Genomic DNA, 6,313 nt, shown 5'->3' with positions numbered 1-6,313 from the left:
AAGAGCTATTTTAAACGACATTACGTCACTAGCATGAATGAATATATCGGGCTGGAATTTAAAAAAGAATCTCTGAAAATAAGAGGAGTAGTTTTTTCAGGCAGCTTAAGGAATAGGAGGAAGGAACCCTCAAGAGGTCAGAAAGTTCACCAGCAGGTTCTGGAGGCGCTGGCTGGCACAGCTAGGCTTCAGGAGCCAGGAGCTCCCACCCTGGACTCATTCACCGACGGTGTGACCTTGTCCAAGTCCAGCAGCGTCCTGTGCTGTGTGAATGCTCGTGGGTATCCACGTGGATTTCTATCAGTCTTTTTAGCTTGTTTGTCCAAATGCTTCTTCCATTTCCAGAAGCAGGAGGTAATGCCTCCAGGCCTGCTTCGTCCTCCGCCCCAGGGAGCGTGTGATGTACCTGTGGATGGCCTCGCCGCCCCCCTGCCTGCTGGGAGGCAGTCCGCTCCCCGTGCAGCGAGCCTTGGAGAGCTCCGCTGCTCTGATAATGGTCGTCTAATAATAGCCTTTGTAATCTGTTCTGTGACAAAGAGATTCTGCAGGATGGTCCTTGATTCTTGTGAGTTTGTAATGATTTCTCCCTTCCTGTGTTATTGACGGTGGCTTTTGTGCTCAGCAGAATGGCTGTAACAAAGGCCGTGCCGTGTGTTCACAGTCAATCAGAGCGACTCAACAGGGTTTGAGGAAAGCTCAGAATTCCCCTTTGTTTTCCTTCAGCTCTTTTCAATCTTCTGGGTCAGATGAGCCTGGCTTACCGTAAAACTTGTAAGAGCAAGGACAGAATAAAGCAATCTTGATGCTGCACCGCCTTGCCCAGTGCTGGCACAGCAGCACAGTCCTCTGCCCAGAGTCTCCGGGGATGGCACGCTGCGGGCAGCAGACGGGCAAAGCCTGGAGACGGCTGGCACTGGCTGCGCTTCGTTTGCTCATTCCACAGCTGTCTCCCACCAGATAGGACACTGCAGTTATTCTGCTGGGCCAGCTATCAAATGTGGTTGGAATCGATACAACCGGCCTGATGAAACACTCTCCAACCTTTTCCTCCTGCAGACCTTGTACCGTCGTAGCTACCACTACACCCCCACTGCTGCTGTGCACCAGCTGTGCACTGTGTAGTGCACAGCTGCATCTTTTTACCCAGAACGGGATCTCCAGGGTTTCTCAATTTTCTGCAATATTTTCACTCTGAAGAAGAGTTTTCCTCTCCGTGTATCTCCAGGTGAAAGCCCTGGTGGCCTGTCCTACCTGCAGTGCTGCTGGGGGAACATCAAACAGAGGACAAGTATTTCTTTTTGCTGTCTTGTGTCAAGGCCGGGACTTATCACAGACCTCCCTTTGCTGGGGGAAACAGGGCTGGGGGTCCTGAAGCCACAGTCCTTGCTCTCTGTCAGTCAGAGCGGGTCCTTCTTAAGCAGTGAGCTCTAGGATTTCACCGGGCAAGCTTCAGCCTCACACTGCTGTTGTTGCGCGCTTCTTCCCTCGTCACAGCCATGTCTGGAGTTTCTTTGCAGTTGACGTTTTCAGCAATTCTCTGATGGGCTCCAGCATTGTTGCTCCCCCCGGTCCGTCCACAGCCCTGCACCACCTCCCCGCCCTTCTCTTTTCCCCATTTCCCAGCCTTTGCATTTTGCCTCCTCGCCTTGACTCCCCCTTCTGAGCATTGCCCGCTGGGGACCCATGCACCTACACCTGCACTTCCAGGTGCCTGCTGGGCTTTCCCCAGCCCTCCCAGCAGCCGGAAGACATTACTAGCAGTGGAAGGTGACAGAACCGTTTCTGCACGGTCGGTGGGGTGTGTCTGGGACCACCAGGAGGCATTAGTCCTCCACCAAGGGCAAGCAGTGGGTGGGAAAGCCTTGCACGGCTGCTCCGCTCCAGAAGTCTTGTCCCTGCTCGGGGACAAGTGCCCAGCATTGCCTTTCAGGTTAGCCACAGTCACAGAAGAAACCGAGCGTTAGCTCCAGTATCCAACCAGGTGTCTTGAAAGCCCAGCACAGTTTCATCTGGCCTCTCTTGGATTAAACCAGCCCTGGGGCTCTCTCTGGGCTCTACCATGAGAGGGCAGCACCAGGGCTTTCTGGAGGAGTTCCTGGGAACTGAGCTTCCAGCAAAGAACCATCAGGCTCCCTGGAAAACATTCAGCAAACCTGCAGAGAATCCTTCTTTGTCTTCAGGTCTAAGGCTGAGTTATGCAGATGATGAGTCCAAACTAAACCCTCCACGCAGCTTCCTTCACAGCCGGGCTGTTCGCTTCTCTGTATAACCAGATCCGAAAGGATCTCCGAGGGCCAAGAACCTCTCCTGCTTCCTCTCAGGATGGAGGTGAATTTTGTTTTGTTTTCTCAGCTGTTGTAACCAAAACGACTCAAGAATTTGTGGGGACCGGAGAGGGATGATGAGTCTAAGTCTCCAGTCGGGTGTTAGGGTTTCCTCTGCACCCACAGCTGCTCTGCAGTGGCCAGCGTGAACGCTGAACTCCGCAGCACCACTAGGGAGCCTGGTATTTGCTTCCTTTCTCGAGCGAGCCTTTTGTTTCCCTTCCCAAGAAGGCAGAGCTGCTTGAGGTGTATGTTTGCTTTTCTTTTACCTCGTTTCTCCCCTTCTCCCTGTGCAGCACTGGGAGCAGCCAGATCCAATGTGCAGAGAGCAGCACGGCGCTGAAGGGCCCAGCGTACGCTGCAGCGCGGAGAGCGTTCGTGGAGCTGGACGTGAAGCAGCTGCTCTCTATATTTGGGTGACCCTGGTTGGAAATCGAAAAAGCACTTTCAGCAGACACTAGACATCACATGGATGTCCACCTGGATGCTGCCGGGGGGTGGCACATCCACTTTTGATGAAAACTAAGTTCTAGGAGATACTCTGGGTTTGTTTGTAGAGGTAATTCTGGGAACCATACAGGAACTTCCTGACTCAAGTACCATTGGCTGTGACTATCCAGCTGCATCAGTGCTGCTGGAAAGCACCGTTATTACACTGCCATTAGTGCTCTGCTGGGCACCAGCTCTGCTACGGATCCATCCCAGGTCCTATCCAAGGCTGAGACCAAGAGAAGTTCATCTGTACAAAGAACACGTTCAATGTGAGGGGCTGAGAAGTCAAAAGATTAGTTTCAAGAAGTTCATTTTCTGCCATGAAATCCATAGACTGAGCATAAACGGAGCAGGATGAATATCCCCAAAGAGAACAGAATGAACCTTTTCAGATGGTTTCATCGGCAATGAACTTTTTTCATACTAACTGGTGTCTCAGTTGATTTTGGAACGAGCAGTCAGAACTGAAACAAAGCTGTTGGGTTTTGCTGAGTGGGAACTGAAATGTTAGAGTCTCTGCTGGCTTGTGCTGGCCCCATAGTCAAATGTGGTATTCCCCCCGGCATTTCAAAGTGTTAATGAAGTCCAGAGACGACCTCAACTCCTGGTTTATATTTCATGGAACACTAATGGCAAATTCAGCCCCCTGGCCCCAGCCAAGCAGATGGCCAAAATGCAGCCTTGGCTCCATTTCAACCCCTGCTCGAGCCTCAGGGCAGAGCCTCAGCTGGCGCGCGCCATCACGACTCGAGACGCTGCAGCCGTTCCCCTCAGCTGCAGAGCTGCTTGGCTCCGTGCGAATCCTGGGTATGCTGAGCCTTTACCCCAAGGTAGACTTTATCCTCATTGCAGTCCTGAGGCCAGTCCTGGACCTAGACCAGGTCTGGATGTTGTCCAGAATCTCCTCTGCACTGGAACCATCCCTGATTCAAGTTTCGCCTTTTTCCACGCTGGATCCTGCCGTGCCTGGCAGGTCCGTCTGTGCCGCGCACCATTAGGCTGGAGGCTGTTGCTGTACCTCCGAGCTGCAGTCGAGTGGGAAGATGTTCCCATGGAAGCAGTGCTGGTGGGACTCAAGCAGAATTCCTCCCGTCTTGCTGGGCACTCCACTGCATTTCCACAGGCACCGAGCCAAGGTCATGCCCTTTCTGCAAGGTGAGAGCACTGAAATTATTCTGATAGCAGCTGATGGCTTACAACCTTTCCTTCCGGCCCCACTATTTTAAGCTACACTGCTCGACAGCTTCTATTTTCGCCTGTACTGTAGCTCTCCTCCGGGGCTCCCGGCCATTTAGTTTCATCAGAGTATCAGAAGTAGAGAATTAATGAAGCTCTGAGGTTGTGACTCATGCTAGAAGTTGCTACCTTTACACGCTCCCCACCTAGAATACAAACACGATCTCCTTGGCATCTCACAGGGGAAGATGTTGGTGTCGAACGCAAAGATCATGAACCGTCTACTGTATCAGGCTTTGAGCAGAAATATTCATCTATTTGTCTGGAAATCAAAGGCAGGGACATAGTTGTGGGTGCACAAGGCAAAGCAGGGGCAAATGGCACCCAGCTGATGTTCACCACGTGCTGGAGGTTGAGGTCAAGCAAACCCTGGTTGTTTCTCACCCAGGCTGACGCTGGTCACGTGCAGTCAGGCAGTTTGGCAGTAAAGCAGCCTGAGATTCGGGGAATTCGAGGCAGTAAGTAACCCACGTGGCCTGTTGCTTCCCCACAAGCTCCCTATGCAACATTGGGATATTGGGGGTAAAGACCATCATGGAGGGAAACCCAAGAGAGCAGGAGTGGGTGTTTCACAGCCCAGGATGAGCTGCGCATAACTCAGCTGCGTGGAGCAAGAAAACCAAAAGCCGAAGTGTTTCGCTGAGCAAATCCAAAGTTGTCCTGGATGTGACCATCTGCATGTGGTAGCTGCAGCAGGTACCTCCAGCAGCCACCCAAACACAAACGACCACACTGAGGTCGACACTCAAAGAATGATCCGTTCGGCCTTTCCAGCCGCTGTTGAGGAAAGTGTTCAAACTGCTAAAATCCTGTCACAGCAGTAAAGGGATGCCCTGCGAAGCTCATCTGTCTTCAGAGGAACCTCCAGCTCCCCAGTCTGTAGGTGGTTGTGACAGAGGGACCCATGTGACAGTCCTGCCCAAGGCTATGCAGCAGGCGGTGGGAGCAGGGGCAAGCAGCCCCCTGCCTTTAAAAACCACACATGGGCATCGCTGGCCCCTTCCAGGGGAGTGGAAACAATGAGAAATCCTGAAGTTTCTGGCTGCACAAAGCAGCTTGCAGGACCCTCCACAGAAAAGTGAGAGTGAAGAAGAGCTGCAGCGGAGGTGGGAGGGGGATGCAGAAGCCCAGAGGCGTGAGAGAGCCAGCCTGGGCTCCAGGCAATGCGACCGGTGGAAGTCATGAGTCAGGTACGTGGAAGCCCCGTTTCCTGGCATTACAGCCTGGAAATCCCCTTGGGGGTGTTTCCTGCTGCTTGGCTATTCAGGGTGATGCAGCCACCTGCCTCCCTTCCCCATATTGTACTGGGCAGCGGATGGAGGATGTCACTGGCCAAGAATTCCTTCACCGGCAAGAAAATGCCATCAGGCTCTCAGTTCTCTTCCAGGCTGCTCTGCAGTTTGGAAGGCAGAATAATGGGTGGGAAAGAATTTGCAGGTGCATCCTGCAGGCCAAGAGACGTGCCAGAGCAAGGCACGGGTGGCAAGACCTGGTCACGCAGGGTGTGGAGGGAGCTCAGCGGGACGGGGACTCCAGTGTCAGCAGAGAGGTGCCTGTTCTGGAGGCTTGGCCAGTGGCATACTGTGATTTTTGAAGCCCTCCAGAGGTCCTTCCCAGCCCTGGTCATTCAGTGGTGCTGTGCTTCACTGGAGCAGATTCACTGGCAGCAAGGAGCTGCTGCTGCTGTATTTGCAAGCAGGAGCTGTGTCCTTGTGACAATGCACAATCATCCAGGTCTCATGGATTTACTCCAGGATGTCAGTGGATGTCCAAGCAGCACTCAGCTATTTACCAAATCAGCTTTCAAACCACCTACGTGTTCCATTCCATTTTCTCTTTCATTCAGAAGCCTGTTCCTAAATGCCTGGTTCCTCTGACCCGGAGTGGTGGGAGTATGAGCAGGTCATTTCTAAGTCCTTCCTCCTCTGAACTCACAAGCCTCCACTTAGCCACTAGACATGCCCAGGGGGTCCAACAGCATCTTCACCATCTTCAGCTCCTGCCTACTCTTCTTGGAGTTCAGCCATGACCACTCCTGTCCCCTCCACCTCTCCATCCTCCCCTCTCCCTCCCTGCAGCAGAGTGAGCAGCTGCCGTAGAGAGCCACAGAAGGCCTCCAGCTTTCCACCAGCAACACCCTGACAGGGCCAACAGCCCCAGCAGTCACCCTGCTCCGATTGCACCAGCAGGTCCTTCCTCGCCAGCACTGTCAGCAGCATCGGCACGTGGCACGGCAGGTGCTGAGGACGGCCCGAACCATC

Source organism: Buceros rhinoceros, unplaced genomic scaffold (genome assembly GCF_000710305.1).
Source record: "Buceros rhinoceros silvestris isolate BGI_N320 unplaced genomic scaffold, ASM71030v1 scaffold27859, whole genome shotgun sequence".
In the NCBI taxonomy this organism is placed as follows: Eukaryota; Metazoa; Chordata; class Aves; order Bucerotiformes; family Bucerotidae; genus Buceros; species Buceros rhinoceros.
Note: the sequence above shows the minus strand (reverse complement) of the source record.